Raw genomic sequence first — 18,295 nt, forward strand, 5'->3', positions numbered from 1 at the left:
AATGCTTATTTATTCACATTGTTTTGATATAATCAAGCATTATCTCACAATTTCAAAATGTTTATGTCGGGATTGCTTAAGATCGTTGGGTAGGGGTGAGACGCCAGATCTGGCCGGTTTGAACATAAGGTAGGTAGAATATTTGGATCAGACGTGGCCAGTTTCAATATTAGAAGGTGAATGCAATATATAGCTTTTCCCCCTTGTCTTGTGTTATACAGCTTTGGCCAAAAGTATTAGACCACCCCAATGTTTTGGGGTTCTGTTAACTCAATGTTAATGAAACTCGTGTACATGGTAGATTATGGTATATTTTACAATGTACATTAGTCGTAATATCCGGTTGAGCCTCCTTTAGCACCAATTTCCGCTTTTATACGGTCAAGTATTGAATCAGTTTCATGCAAGTGCCAGGCGCAATTTTCCTCCATTCTTCTCTCAACTTTTGGTACAAATGCTCTTTATTTTTAATTGTTGTGTTCCTGATATCTGCACCAAGAGTTCCCCATAGGTGTCCGATTGCATTTAGATAGGGAATTTGAGCTGGCCAGTCCATGGGAACAATACCCTGTGTCTCAAACCATTGACAAGTATTCTTTTCTGTATGACATGGAGCGTTGTCCTGTTGAAAGATAACACTGTTCTTCAACACTCCTGGATACAATTTAATAATTGATGGCTCTAAAAAATCCGATAACATAGAAACATACGTAACTGAATTCATCCTTCCCTGATGTAAAAACATTTCTCTGGGTCCTGTGGCAGACATGCAGGCCCATACCATGAAAGAACCAACCACATGTTTTATAGTTGGTACCAGACATTCAACCTTAAATGCTTCCCCAACTCTGCGACGCACGAAAGTTGTACCAGATGTACCGTAAACCTGAGTAAAAACATAAAAATAATATTAGCTTTGTGTTAGGTCCTTTTTTTATATTTTGGGGGCAACAAACCAGTTACATTTAGTTTATATATTGGTTGAATACATGTACTATCTTACCTCATAGTTACTTACATCAGACCATATAACTTTCGATCATTGCTTACTGGTCCAATTTGAGTGGTTTTTGGCCCACTGAAGACATTTTTCCATATTCGCTTCAGAAACCCATGTCTTCTTCCTGGTTTTACAGCCTTTCAGACCGTACTCTACAAGCCTTCCTCTAACAGTTCTGGTTGATATTTGTGAAGTACTTACCTTGTTTAAGTCCACTCAGAGTTCCGACGATGCGTTTTCTTGTTTCTCAGCGACTGACGGATCTGTCATTACAAGGTGATGTAATCTTTTTTCTACCTGTTCTTTGTATTGTCCTCACATCTTTTGTCTCTCTGAAACACTTGAAAGTCATTTGTACCGCACATCGAGAACATTTCATCTTCTGAGCAATTTGCCTTTGAGACATTCCATCTTCATGATGAACTGTGATTTGACCTCGCTCACACTCACTCAACTCCCTTGTTTTAGGCATTTTACTGTTTATTAACTGTATCTAAAATGTATTTTAGCATACAGCTCTGAAATAATCAAGGAAACGTAAGCTAATTTTGAACGTTTCATAATTGGTTGCATATGTCCAGTATAGTATAAAAGCGGTAATTGATGCTAAGGGAGTGTCAAACAGATATTAAAACTAACGTATATTGGGAAATGTACTATAATCTACCCATAATCTTGCCCAAGGTGCCACGTAGTGGGGCTGAACCCGGAACCATGTGGTTGGTAAGCAAGCTACTTACCACACAGCTACTCCTACGCCTGTTTGTTGAGAAATATATTGTCTCAGATATTGTATCGCATATGATGTATCACAAGGACAGTAATTTCGAGTAAGGAGGAAAGTCGATTACATCGCCCCCAGTGCTCGACTAGTACTTATTTTATCGGCCCCCAAAATGATGAGAGGAAAAGTCGACCACAGTGGAATTTGAAATCGGGGCTTAAAGACGTACGGAATGCCGCTAAGCATTACCCGGTCTGCTAACGATTCAGCCGGCTCGCCTTATTTGTGTGTGTGTGTGTGTGTGTGTGTGTGTTGTGTGTGTGTGTGTTATGTGTGTGTGTGTGTGTTGTGTGTGCGTGTATGTGTGTGTGTATATGTGTTCTGTCATGTTAATAAGCTGATTTCCGTTGTTGTCAGTTATTGATCGAATAGAGTTATACTAGAACGCATTCCATAATCCAGCTGAGACTACACCACGCTATCTTACTTTCACGTAGTGTGTATATATCTATGACTATATTTTCAAACGTATTTTCTTTCCCTTTTTTTTTAACGATAGGGTGTGATTTGAGGGAGATTTGGCTGCTAATTCTAGCAGTTGAGGCTAGTACGTGGAGGCACCCTTGTTAACTCGCCTACCACGTTGTTTTCTTTTTTGTTGGATCTATCTTATCTTGTGCTTATGATGTGGCTGAGAAGTTAATCTTTATAATAGCTTTCTATGACACCTCAAATATACTTTGATCTTTATTCACAGACACGCGTGGTTTTTTTTGTTTGAAATATACTGACTGATAAAATAGGTTGTATATCTTTATGAGAGTAAATATTAGCTCATTATCAGGATTATTTAATATTGTATCACTGAGTTTCCTAACTTTTTTGAAACTAAATGTGATGCTTCTACTCACTTCTGTCAATGATAAAGTGGCGAGTATAAAATAGCTTTTTAGCTGTGTCTTTATGAGTTCTGCAAAAAGATTTCTGATCGCGTTTTTGACGCAAGATTTTCCTCTCTATAGCATCGTCTCCTAGTAGTTCTGTTATTCATATAATTGTTCTAGCTCGCTTTATATGAAGGCATGCGGCTTAGTGGTCAGGGGTATTCGGCTCACGATCGTAAGATCGTGTGTTCGATTCCTGGTGGCGCTTTGTTTCGGTAAGTTCTTGGCAACGATGGTTAGAACATCATTAAATTACTAAAGAATTAAAGGATTGTGGATAAATATATGGATTTGTAGCACGTGAATATATATATATATATATTATATATATATATATATATATATATATATATATATATATATATAGGCGCGGGAGTAGCTGTGTGGTAAGTAGCTGCTTACCAGCCACATGGTTCCGGGTTCAGTTCCCACTGCGTGGCACCTCGGGAAGCCTTGTGAGTGGACGGAACTGAAAGAAGTTCGTCGTATGTATGTATATATATATATATATATATATGTATATGTGTGAGTGTTTGTGTGTCTGTGTTTGTCCCCCCTTCAACATCACTTGACAACCGATGCTGGCGTGTTTACGTCCCTGTAACTTAGCGGTTCGGCAAAAGATACCGGTAGAATAAGTACTAGGCTTACAAAGAATAAGTCCTGGGGGTCGATTCCTCTACTAAAGGCGGTGCTCCAGCATGGCCGCAGTCAAATGACTGAAACAAGTAAAACAGTAAAAGAATATATATATATATATATATATATATATAATATATATATATATTATATAAGGATATTTGCATATTCTAAATATAAATATATATGTATACACGAATGTATGTGTATATGTACATATGTATATATCTAAATGTTAGTGTTGTGCACACCCACAAACATATGTATATATGAATATATATATATATATATGTTTGTGGGTGTGCACGCCCATACATATGTTTGTGGGTGTGCACGCGCATATGTGTGTATGTTTGCATGGGTTTTGGTCAAAAAACCGGAAGCAACGAGACTGTACGTTAGAAGGCCGAACTTAAATGACCTAAAGTCAGAAAACCGAAAGCTTGGAGTCAGAAAAATTCAATACTCAAAGCACGGAACTTGAAATATTTCATAGGAAAATATGGAAATCGATGTTAAAAAAGTTTCACATATTTACAGTTTCAAAAGAGGGCTTATTGAGGAAAATATTGTAACATTCAAATACTTTTATTCTACTTTAGAAGATAAACGGTTTTAAAAACATATGCTCGGTTATGAAACGAAGTTTATTTACGAAACATATTTACTCTTATACATTATAGCATATAAGAATAACTGTTTTAGTGGAAAATAAGAAGAAAAATTTATTTTAGAAATATTTATTTTCAGTTTTAGAATAGGGTTTATTTGAGAAACATTATAATATTAACTTTGTTTATTATGCTATGGGAAAATATAGCGGTAAGCTGGCAGAACCGATAGCACCGCGGACAAATTCAGCCGAGGTCGACTTTGCTTTTCTTCTTTTTGGGACCGATAAACTAAGTACCAGATGAGCTCTGTAATCGACTTCACCTTCTCTTCAAAAACTGTTGTCTCTTTGCAAAAATTTGAAACTATTATGCTATGTGAAAATAACACGCCAAGCAAGGTTTGTTGAACATATTGACAAAAGTGTTTATAGAGACACGACATCGAAGATACAAGCATATTTATACATATATATATATATATATTATATATATATATATATAATATACATATATAATATATATATATATAATATAATATATATATATATATATTATATATATATATATAATATATATATACATATATACAGGGTGTCCCCAAAAAAATGTATACACATAGTGGTTCGGCAAAAGAGAACGATAGAATTAATAAGTACTAGCTTACAAAGAATAACAAATTTACAATTATTTAAGGTGTGTATACATTTTGGAGGGACACCCTGTATATATATAAATTAAATTAAAGCTAAAACCACTATTAGGCAAATCAAACAGTGAAAAACATAAACCAAAACATAAAAATTAAAATAATTAAAATATAAAATTTAAATTAACTAAATTTAAAATTATTAATTTATATTTATATTTATTATTTTTTTATAATTATATATAATTATCAAAAAATATTAAAAAGTTTATTATAAGATGAGTAAATATATAATATAATATAATATATATATATTATATATATATATAATATATATATACATGCAGATAGATAGATAATAGAGCTTAGCTTTGTCTGCATATCATATATATTTGCACATACGAACACACCCACGCACATATCTATTTTATATATATGGTTGGATGAATGAATAGATGGCTGTATTGAATAACTCTCTCACTTCCCCTCCCCTCCCTTTTTCTGTTTGTGCATCTATCATATATATATATATATATATTAAGCAATTAAGGGTATTATATTATATATATATATATATATATATATACATATATATCTATACATATGTGTGTGTCCTTGTTTTGTATACATTCGAAATTTTTTCCAAGGAATCTAATGCGCTTAGCTTAGTTTTTCCTCGGGGCTGGCCAGATTGGAGCAATCTCAAGATTAATCAGCCGAAATTGACTGAAGATTGAACGCTTCGAATGTCCGTCCTGGTTTTTGTATCGTCTCCTAAATGTTTTGCGTTCTTGTCCCAGTTTGTATTTTTATACATACATACATAACATATTTATTTTTATATATGTATATATATATATATATATTATATATATATATATATATATATATATATATATATATATATATAGTGAGAGAAGGAGAGAGAGAGGGAAAGTACGAGATAGCAGGGAGAAACGAAGAGGTGAGAGAAAATATATAATATGTATGTAATGAAACTCAGCGAAATAAGAGCAGAGCGAAATATTAAAAAAATAACATAAATCAACAGCAGAAACAAAACATGGGCGAAATAAAAAAAAAAAGCTGGCTACATTTTACACTAAATGACTGAGGTGGACCAGGTCTGGAAGTAATTGAGATTTTACAATAAGTTAATGAGATTTTTGTCAGGGTCGGGTGGGATGTGTCAAAAGGTGACACAGTAGAGACTTAAAGAACCCGACAGAGGGCGCTTATTGGAGCCAACTTAGAGAAGTTACGAAGTTAGGGGTGAGCAAGTGTAGAGCTAACTCGTAACACTAATTGCTTTCGTATGAAATGGCGGGCGGAGAGTAAGAGGGATGACGATGATGATGATGATGGCGACGGCAGCGGCGGCGGCGGCGGCTATGGCGACGATTATGATCATAGCTGATGACGAAAGAGACGGTGGAGAGGTGGGAAAGGAGAAGAAGAAGAAGAAGAAGAAGAAGAAGAAGAAGAAGAAGAAGAAGAAGAAGAAGAAGAAGAAGAAGAAGAAGAAGAAGAAGAAGAAGAAGAAGAAGAGGAAGAAGAAGGGGTAAATATAGACGGGAGTAAAAAGAAGGAAGGTAAGAAAGAAAAAAAGAAAGAAAGAAAGAAAAAGAAAGAAAGAGAGAGAAAAAACGCATCGTTGAATTGGTTAGGAAAACAGGTAAAGTGGAATTTATAATCGAAAATGTCTTTGCCGGTGTAATAATAGTAGAATATATTTACTCAGTACCAATATAAACATTGGTTTTGTAGCATAAACTCTGGACAACACTCAAGTGCCGCTATATATATATTTGTACACACACCACACACACACACACACACACACACACACACACACACACACATATATATATATATACTCGTAGACACACGCATGCATATACATCTATACACACACATATACGTATACAAAGACGTCTAAATCCCCAGTTCATTATGTTTGTAACAAACACTAACAACAATACTGACAGCCGACAGGCTCAAAAAACACGTGGCCGCTTGTCTGCATGTATGCAAATATATATATAGGTTTACATTTTTGCTTTTATGTTTATATATGTCAGAAATTTGTGAACAATAGCGTCGTTTGTTACAGATTTCCGACGAACGTAGGTCAATGCATTTGTGATGGCAATGAGTGTGTGCACCGGGAATTTTAAAGCCTGTGTCACATTTCACATTGCTCCAGTCAACTCAGCTCGATAAAAAGAGTAAGCCTGCAACGGACCATCGTCCTGCATTGCGAGGAATATATACGCCAGAGAAACCGGGAAACCGGCTCTATGTTCCTTGCTAAGTAATGTGGACTAACCCCATCTCATCTTGTGATAGTGTCTGAAGGTTTTTTTTTCATAGTCTTCGTAGTTGAATGAAGACATTTCTAGGCCATAGTTTTGTTTGGCACTGTGTATCACTAGGCCTAGCTTAGGTATTAGTGTACTGGTAATTTTAAAACAGTGTCTTTCATACTTCAGCGGTAGTTCTAATGACTTGCGGCACAGTAACCTGTGTTGTGTTATAAATCTTTGACAGCGAGTTTTCCCCAGGTTTAACACCATCAACAGCCATAATCCTAAGATAATTTTTTCTGAGTTTAGTGAGTTTGTTAAATACACTTTTACATTGGAAATGATAGTTTTTTCCCCTTCCTAGTCCAGGTTTCCTACACTGTTTGCAGCACTCCAATCCTCTGTGTAACTATATTGCAGATATTGGAGATAAGTGACGCCCACACAGTCCTGCAGTATATAGTTATATTCAGAATCTGAAGTTATTTTTACATAGACAACCTGTAATCCCCAACATGAAATGCCAGTTTTGGTAGGCTTTTTTTCTTTAATAGAAATATTTAATATTTTGATGGCTCACATCTGACTTACCTCTCATCTGCCAAGGTTTCCATTCTCGTAATTTTCTTTTTCAAGCTAAGCTGACTGCTGTTGTTTTGCTTCCTTCTGTCAATCTTACTGACCTAAATAGAAAGGAATTGTCACCGTAAAGCTTACAGCTCAATATCATGGGCTTTAACCAGATCATTAAAGAAGAGTGAAAACAGAAATAGCCCAAATACTAGATTTCTAAGGACTGATGCATTGATGCAGAGAGTTGACCTGAAAGGAGGACTTCGATGGTCGCCTATGTTGTATGACACTGCAAAGCTATCATTTCAGTGAACACCAGTGATGTGGAGGACGGTTCGTTTCCTAAGAGTAACAAGGATAAATGCCAGGGAAAACCGAAGAGTTTACTCTCTTACTAATGACAATTAATTGCAGCCGAATTCCTTTTCCAATCATAACAATGCTACGCCGAGCAACTATACGAACTATCAATCCTTATGCTTGTAAGCAGACTTTCTAACCACTTTGTTAGTTGCGACTTCACGTAGTAAAAATAAGAAACTCGATAAGGTTTCTAAAAAAGTAGAGTAGACAGCAGCCATGAATACATAAGGTAACTTACACCAGTCCTCAGTAACTTTTTGTTAGCAATATAACTATTCAATGTTAATTTGATTTCGTCAAGATTAGATTTCGCAAAGTAATATTATACAGAGAGGAGGTATTTTAATATATTTTTCTTCCTTTTCTTGTTAACTAAAACCCAATAAACATAGGAGAACGAATTCCAAGTTGACATTATAGACATTTAATCATTAACTTACCAGTTGGTATTTACGTAAAGGGGACTCGGTATGACGTAGTTGCTGAAGTGCAAGTATGTGTTATAACTGTGGTACCTCAGAAGTTCTTGACTAACGAGGAAGTGTGGTTACCATTTGTGAGGCACGTCTCTTTGTCAGAGCCGAAATCATAGGCCAAGCAAGGCATGTTGTTAAACGCTCACAGTTCTCTACCAGTCAGCAATGTAGCCGCTGGTATCTTGGTCCTTGTATTCTATAGGGAGTTAATGGCAGGCAAAAGTGTCGACGTTTCCCGGATTCTTTAGGATCTGACGAAGGTGAAAGGAATAGCTTATTTCGAAGAACTATCAGTCCAGGAATACAGACAAAGTCTAGAAATCCCCGGCTGGGTACTGCTATTGGTGATGAGTAGGCATTGATAGTTCGAAATAAACTTACAGACATAATATACCGTCAGATAGGAGTCCGAAAAACACAAGGGCAACGAACCCTTCCTCACAAATTCGTACAATGCCGGTTTGTGGCGTTATGTTGAGCTACTGTAATTGGAAAACCTCAAAACAGACTCGGCTTTTAGCGAAGCCTATTGTAATGTTTTCTCTCCGCCTTCCTTTGATCGGGAAGGAAAGAGAATATTCATGTTTAGTGGCCAAGAGAGAACAGATTGCATGATCAACAACATTTCAGAGAACTGAAAACAGGCACCATCCTCTTCGGCCCAAACCCAGAACCTCCATATCCTCTCCTGGTTCCACTTGTGGATAAAAGCGAGGTCAGAGAGGGAAGTATTGTGTCCATCGAATTCACTAAACGGTGACTGTAAGTGACGAGAAGTGCCAGGTCAATTGAGCCAACTTTCACCATGCAATTCCACTTGAAGAATACAGCTGAGTGCGGGCACTTTACTTCGGTAATCGAGATAACATTTTATGTAAAGAGTTCATTGTTTAGTTATATATATATATGTACATATATATAAATAAATATATACACGTATATACATATATATACATAAATATACACATATATATATACATATACACACACATATATATATGTATATATACATATATATACTTATATATACATATATACTTACATATACATATATATGTACATATATATATACATATATATATACATATACATACATATACATATATATACTTATATGTGCATATACATACATATACATTCATATATATATATAAGTATATATATGATATACATATATATATATGTAGACATATACATGTATATGTGTATATATATATACTTATATATATGCATATATATACACATATACATACATATATATATATGTATATATACATATATATATACAAATATATATGTATATATATACATATATACATATATACATATACTTATACGTATATATGTATATATACATATATATATACATATATATATACACATATATTATTATGGCTGCCCCCTCGTTATCGAGTATGGCCATTGCACGAAGCTTAACTGTTACTGGTGCTGTGATCGAGTGTGACTTTTTAGCCCAGCTAAAGATCTACAATGTCTTGTACAAAATTGGCAACTAAAACCTTTACTGGTAATAGCTGGCTGTAGTTGTAACTGGGCTTCATGTACCTTTGCATGTCCTTTAAGTCCTCCTGCCGAATTACACGCTCTTCCACATGCCCGACAGATATGATTAGTATGGGGTGTTACACCACCACCACCAGTGGCCAGGTTGTCACTCATCTGTTCGTTTTATGACTACGATCTTCGTAGTCATAAAACGAACAGATGAGTGACAACCTGCCACTGGTGGTGGTGTGTAACACCCCATACTAATCATATCTGTCGGGCATGTGGAAGAGCGTGTAATTCGGCAGGAGGACTTAAAGGACATGCAAGGTACATGAAGCCCAGTTACAACTACAGCCAGCTATTACCAGTAAAGGTTTTAGTTGCCAATTTTGTACAAGACATTGTAGATCTTAGCTGGGCTAAAAAGTCACACTCGATCACAGCACCAGTAACAGTTAAGCTTCGTGCAATGGCCATACTCGATAACGAGGGGGCAGCCATAATAATATATGTGTATATATATATGTATATATATATGTATATATACATATATACGTATAAGTATATGTATATATATGTAATATGTATATATATACATATATATTTATTATATATGTATATATACATATATATATATGTATGTATATGTGTATATATGCATTATATATAAGTATATATATATACACATATACATGTATATGTCTACATATATATATATGTATATATATATATACTTATATATATATATGAATGTATATGTATGTATATGCACATATAAGTATATATATGTATATGTATGTATATGTTATATATAGTATATATATATGTACATATATATGTATATGTAAGTATATATGTATATATAAGTATATATATGTATATATACATATATATATGTGTGTGTATATGTATATATATATGTGTATATTTATGTATATATATGTATACGTGTATATATTTATTTATATATATGTACATATATATAATAAACAATGAACTCTTTACATAAAATATTATCCGATTACCCGAAGTAAAGTGCCCGCACTCAGCTGTATTCTTCAAGTGGAATTGCATGGGTGAAGTTGGCTCAATTGACCTGGCACTTCTCGTCACTTACAGTCAACGTTTAGTGAATTCGATGGAACACAATACTTCCCTCTCTGACCTCGCTTTTATCCACAAGTGGAACCAGGAGAGGATATGGAGGTTCTGGGTTTGGGCCGGAGAGGATGGTGCCTGTTTTCAGTTCTCTGAAATGTTGTTGATCATGCAATCTGTTCTCTCTTGGCCACTAAACATGAATATTCTCTTTCCTTCCCGATCAAAGGAAGGCGGAGAGAAAACATTACAATAGGCTTCGCTAAAAGCCGAGTCTGTTTTGAGGTTTTCCAATTACAGTAGCTCAACATAACGCCACAAACCGGCATTGTACGAATTTGTGAGGAAGGGTTTCGTTGCCCTGTGTGTTTTTCGGACTCCTATCTGACGGTATTATTATGTCTGTAAAGTTTATTTCGAACTATCAATGCCTACTCATCACCAATAGCAGTACCCAGCCGGGGATTTCTAGACGTTGTCTGTATTCCTGGACTGATAGTTCTTCGAAATAAGCTATTCCTTTCACCTTCGTCAGATCCTAAAGAATCCGGGTAACGTCGACACTTTTGCCTGCCATTAACTCCCTATAGAATACAAGGACCAAGATACCAGCGGCATTGTTATGATTGGAAAAGGAATTCGGCTGCAATTAATTGTCATTAGTAAGAGAGTAAACTCTTCGGTTTTCCCTGGCATTTATCCTTGTTACTCTTAGGAAACGAACCGTCCTCCACATCACTGGTGTTCACTGAAATGATAGCTTTGCAGTGTCATACAACATAGGCGACCATCGAAGTCCTCCTTTCAGGTCAACTCTCTGCATCAATGCATCAGTCCTTAGAAATCTAGTATTTGGGCTATTTCTGTTTTCACTCTTCTTTAATGATCTGGTTAAAGCCCATGATATTGAGCTGTAAGCTTTACGGTGACAATTCCTTTCTATTTAGGTCAGTAAGATTGACAGAAGGAAGCAAAACAACAGCAGTCAGCTTAGCTTGAAAAGAAAATACGAGATGGAAACCTTGGCAGATGAGAGGTAAGTCAGATGTGAGCCATCAAAATATTAAATATTTCTATTTAAAGAAAAAAAGCCTACCAAACTGGCATTTCATGTTGGGGATTACAGGTGTCTATGTAAAATAACTTCAGATTCTGAATATAAACTATATACTGCAGGACTGTGTGGGCGTCACTTATCTCCAATATCTGCAATATAGTTACACAGAGGATTGGAGTGCTGCAAACAGTGTAGGAAACCTGGACTAGGAAGGGGAAAAAACTATCACTTCCAATGTAAAAGTGTATTTAACAAACTCACTAAACTCAGAAAAAATTCTCTCAGGATTATGGCTGTTGATGGTGTTAAACCTGGGGAAAACTCGCTGTCAAAGATTTATAACACAACACAGGTCAGATAGGAGTCCATCTTTACTGAAGCAGGGTCTGGCACAGACATTGCATGTCAGAATCAAAGGAAGACCCTTCCCTTCTGGACGTGTAACAGCGATGCCCTTCCTGACATCCCTCCTTACTTTCTCATATGCAACTCGAGATTTTTCAAAAGTGGCTGTCCCCTCATGCACAATCCTTCTCCACCTGCTACGATCAATAGCTATGCCTTCCCATGTGACAGGAGAGATGCAAATATATATACATAAATATACATACATACACATAAATATACATATATATATATACACACATATATATGTATATATATATGTATATATATATATATATATATGTATATATATATATGTATATATATATATTTATATATATATGATTTGATTTTGATTTTGATTTTTCCAGTTTCAGCTAATGAGCTGTGGCCATGCTGGGGCACCGCCATTTGGTTTGCTACACGGGTTTACCTCACGGATGCTTTTTAGCAAACGCCATCTGATGCATGAGAGAGTTCGATGCAGCTGCCCTCATCTGCACCTCCTGCCGTGAAGTTGGTTCATCCGGGACACCTGACAGGAAGAGATCCAGTCCTACTTTAAAGACATCCGCATCTACACCATGCAGGTCCCTCAGGTTCTTCGGGAGGACATTGAAGAGCCGTGGGCCTCTGAAGCCCAGGATATCACAATATCTTGTCCTACATCTTGATGGCAAATTTGGAGTCCTTGGTATTACGCAGTGGCGTCCGGTTCTGGCGTTTGTGTGACTCTCGATGCCAAAGTCTGGGACAAGACCTTCCATGATCTTCCAGATATATATTATGGTATATCTTTCTCGCCTACGCTCCAGGGAATAGAGTTTTAATCTCTTGAGTCTCTCCCAGTAGCTCGTATGCTGCACAGAGGCTATCTTCTTCGTGTAGCTTCGTTGGATCGCCTCAAGTTCTGTGATCAACTTGACACATATATGTATATATATATATATATATATAATATATATATATATATATTATATATATATATATATATATATATATATATATATATATATATATATATATACTTATATGTGCATATACATACATATACATTCATATATATATATACACACGAATACGTACACGCACACAAACACATGCGTATATGTGCTGAAGGTTCTGATGCTTTTAGTTTTCTAACTCTTCGCTCCTTCCGTACGTTGGATATACAGAATTTCATGAAGCAGAGATAAACACAACTGTCTTCACTCGACCTACTTCAAATTACTCCACTAAACACGATTCTCCAATAAATACAAACTCTCAACGATCTCAAAGACTTCCACGAACTCTCAACGGCTCCAACGACTTCTTTCTCGTCTCAACCAATGCACTGCTTTTTATAAGATTTCGGCTAGTCCATTCTTCCAATCCCACAGGGGTGTCAATGTGTCTCGCCACAACATCTGCCTATTTTGAAATTGACTTCTGTTGGAAGTTAATATTATTATTACTTTTATTTATATTCTTTCACAACATCTCCCTGTTTTGAGATTTTCTTCCTAGGGAAGTTTAATATTTCTTCCGTTTAGGCACTACTTTCAATTGTTATGTTTGCTTCCTCTTTCTTGTGCTGCTACGCCTAGGTTCGCCTTCTTGTGGTGTTGGAACATCAAAGGTGTTGTAGAGAACTTCCATAGGTATCTCTTTTCTTTTGTCCGTAAATCGATTTTTTTAGGTGGTTTAAATGGCTTTTGTGTTCTCAATTTTCGTCCCTTATCATATACGTCATTTTGCTTATTCTTTTTGTTACTACTCCGTCTTCCCAACCTTCTCTTCCATTTAAAAAAATATATTTTGAAAACACCTTGTCACCGATATTAAAATACTTCGTCTTATTTTTAGTGTTTTCCCTATTGGTTTTTCTTACTAGTAACAGCTTGTCAAAAATTGACTTTATTTTTCAAGCAAACATTAGTTCTGCAGGCGACTTGCCTGAACAAGGCTTGATATTATCCTATAAACCCTCAAGAATTGTGTCAATGTTGTGTCAACAACCAGCTCATTTCTTGATTTCTTTAAGGCTCTTTTAAATGTATCCACAAACCGTTCCGCTTGCCCGTTTGAACTTGGGTGATATGGTGGAGTAGAGATGTGTTTAGCTGCGTAGATTTTCCAAATTTTTTTAACTTATACGTCGTAAATTGCGTACTGTTATCGGATACTATGGTGTCTGGGACACCATATCTTACAAAGAGTTCATGAAGAAATTCAGTTGTTACCGCCAAGGTTGGTTTCCTGCATCTACATATATTTTCGGCCACTTAGTATAACTATCTACTACAATAAAGTAATATGCACCATTTGCTGATTTTAGGCCACAGTTGGAATTTTACTGGTGGTGACTTGGCTGCAAGGACACAACCTCTACAAGATTTCACCGACTTTTCAATGTCACGGTCCATTGTAGGCCAATATACGTAACTGATTTCATTCTCGAAGTTCCTGGGTGACCAATATGAAATTATTTTAATAAAGGTTTTTGTAGTTCGGCTGGCACTAAGACTCTTTGTGCATACATCAACACATTGTCGCACAGTAAGAAATGTTTCGCATATTTCTATTTTCGTTAGCTTTCAGTGTTGCTTTCATTTGTACAATGAATTTATCGTTCTCCAACTTTGATTTTATGTCTGGTAATCTAACTGGCAATTCATGAATGACGTTACACAGAACATTTATAATTTCATTTTTCGCTCGCAAAGCCGCAATAACAGTATCTTCGAATGGTTCCGCATTCTTTGAAATCAGTCTTGACAGACAATATTCACTCCATCTTGAAATCGCAGTTTAATAATATCGTAGCCCAACGTTGTAACCTATTTGCAGTATAAGTAGGATTTCCTTTTTATCGACCCAAATATCAATAATAACGGTTGCTGATCAGGCGGTAGCCGAAAACTTCTACCTACAAATATCTGTGAAATTTTTTCACGGCAAAATGATCACTAGAACTTCTTTTTCGATTTGACTATAATTTTTTTTCTGCTGATATCAGAGAACGTGTGTCATGAACCACTACCTTCATATTACCATTTTTATATTTATGTAGCATTATTGTTCCTATACAGTACTCAGAAGCGTCTGAAGCTACAAGAATCACTGCTTCAGGATGGAAGTGAGCTAACGACAAATCAGATATTAATATTTTTAAAAATTTTATCAAACGCTTTTTGGCAATTGTCTGACCAATTCCATTTCATATCATTTTTCAGCAATTCATTCAGTGGAGCTCTAACCTTATGCATATTTGGGAAGTCATTTTGGCAATAATTGGCCAGTCCTAAAAATGCTTGTAAGGTCGCTATATTAGTCAGAGGAGGTATATATTTAATTGCGCCTGCACTCGACGGCTCAAGTCGTCGGTAATTTCTGTCAATGACTTCAACAAAATATCTTATTTCTAGCAAGAAAAGTTCACACTTTTCTTCACTCAAGGTAAAGCCGTAACCCTTAATTTTTTTCAAATACATATTTTATGTGCTCGACGTGTTGATCTCTGGATTCACTTTTAATGAGTATATAACAAGGTATGGAATTGCGGTTTCACAGTCCGCTAATATTGCATCCATAATCTGTTGAAAAATCGCTGGTGCGACTTTTAAACCAAATGGTAGGTAACCTGTTGTACTTATGCAGTCGTTTACGCGTGTTAACTGTTAGGTATTTCGAGCATTCATTGTCTATTCTAACTCGTAGGTACGCGTCAGAGAGATCCAGTTTAGAAAATATCTTTTCACCGTTTAATTTGGCAAAAAATATCTTCCAAAGTAGGTGGCGGATAGTGGCACGTTTTAAAGCATTCGATTAATCCAGTAGAAAAACCAGCGCACACACTGATTTTATTATTTTTTAATATACACTGTTCATTCTTCCTATTTAGAATATTCCACTTTTTGGATAACTCCAATGTTTTCTAGTCTCTCTAGTTCTATATTGACTCGCTTCATCGCTGCGAAGGGTATCGTTCGTTTTGGTTTAAATACCTACTATATAATATCCATAAAAATAAAGCAAAAAATAATCTCAAGAATGAACAAACAAGGAAAGGAAATTAATTAACCAAAGTAGGATTAATATACTCCTTACTAAACAACTTAATTGCATCTGATATGGGTTGAGGAAGCCCCAGCCTTATTGGGACCCTTCTGCAGTTGAAATTATCTTAAAATTCTTCCATCTAACAACGTAAAAAAAGTAACCGCTAATAATGCATAAATACAAGCTATCACGTACGAAATTATACGACATACGAGAATCACTGATGAAGCCACATCTTGTAACCTCATTAGCGACTCTTTATCCCACGTGTCTCTTCCTGTTCTGCTTATTCCATTTTACTCTTAAAAAATTCTCCCCCACATATTCTGTTGTATACTCACCAATTGCATAACTAACACAAAATTAAATAAATCATGCCACTGTATGCTTTCAAACTAGCAGACGTTTAATTCTATGAACAAATTCTTGTTGAGATAAAGTGAGGACACAAACTGATAATAAAGCAACTGGCTCACTAAATAAAACAGTGAGAGATACTTAGATCTGAATTACGAGACTCAAGTAACTAAAATTACGTAGCTTAAAATTTCTTACATGGCAACCTAGATCCAGCAAGTTGCATAGTTCGCATTTTCTCATGTATATACATGTAAACACAAAATGTTCGTGACGTAGCTGTTTGGTAAGACCTTCCCAGTCACATCGTTGGAGTTCAGCCCCACTGCATGGCACCTTGGGCAGGTGTCTTCTATTATAACCTCGGGCCGACCCTGTCGTATATATATATATATATAGATATATTATATATATATATTATAATATATATATATATATTATATCTATATATATATATATTTGTGTGTGTGTGTGTGTAGTTGTCTCCTACCACTCCTTGACAATCGGTGTTGGTGTGTTTATGTCCTCGTGCCTTAGAGGATCAGCAAAGGAGACTGATAGAATAAATACCAGGCTTTAAAAATATTGGAGTTGATTCATTCGACTGAAAATACTTCAAGGCGATGTCCCAGGATGGTTGCAGTGTAATGACTGAAACAAGTAAAAGATAAAAGATACATACATGCATGCATACATAAATACATGGGCAACAATTTTGAGGGGAGGGACAAATAAATTATATCGACCCCATTACTTTATTTACTCGACTCCGAAAAGAAAAAGGGCGAAGTCGACCTCGGCAGAATTTGAACTCAGAACGTAAAGGTCCGGAAGAAATGCTGCTAAGCATTTTGTCCATCGCACTAACGATCCCGCCAGCTTACCGCCTTAGTCAGTCCCAAAATATGATATTTCCTTTCACACAACTAATCTAAAGTTATCACGAAAAGAGGGGTCGCAAATAATACAGTTCTATGCTTGTAAAGCAACCCTGAAAACCATAAAAAAATTCGAAACTCTGAGTGTGTGTGTGTATGTGTGTGAGTGTGTGTGTGTGTGTGTGTGTGTGTGTGTGTTTTTCAATACAGATATGGATATGCATTTCTGTATGCTTTTCAAGAAATGTCCTTTGGTTATATGTGAAAATTAACTCTCCAAATTGACGTCACATTAGTTCCAGAAATATCATTAGTTCCAGAAATATCATATAACCAGAAATACTATAAGTAGCCCATTGACGATTCTTAAGGGGTGTATGATTTTCGTTAAACTGATGAAAACCTGAGAATGACAATCTGACAAAAGTGGTATTTCCTGTTGCAAAATATTTCCTTTTACGGCTGTCTGTCGTTACGTTCTGAGTTCAAATTCCGCCGAGGTCGACTTTGCCTTTCCTCCTTTCGGGGTCGATAAATAAAGTACCAGTTACGCACTGGGGTCGATATAATCGACTTAATCCCTTTGTCTGTCCTTGTTTGTTCCCTTTATGTTTAGCCCCTTGTGGGCAGTAAAGAAATATATATTTCTTCTTAATACGTTGCTTTAGATTCGAACGCAGATA

The sequence above is a fragment of the Octopus sinensis genome, linkage group LG6 (genome assembly GCF_006345805.1).
Source record: "Octopus sinensis linkage group LG6, ASM634580v1, whole genome shotgun sequence".
Taxonomy (NCBI): Eukaryota; Metazoa; Mollusca; class Cephalopoda; order Octopoda; family Octopodidae; genus Octopus; species Octopus sinensis.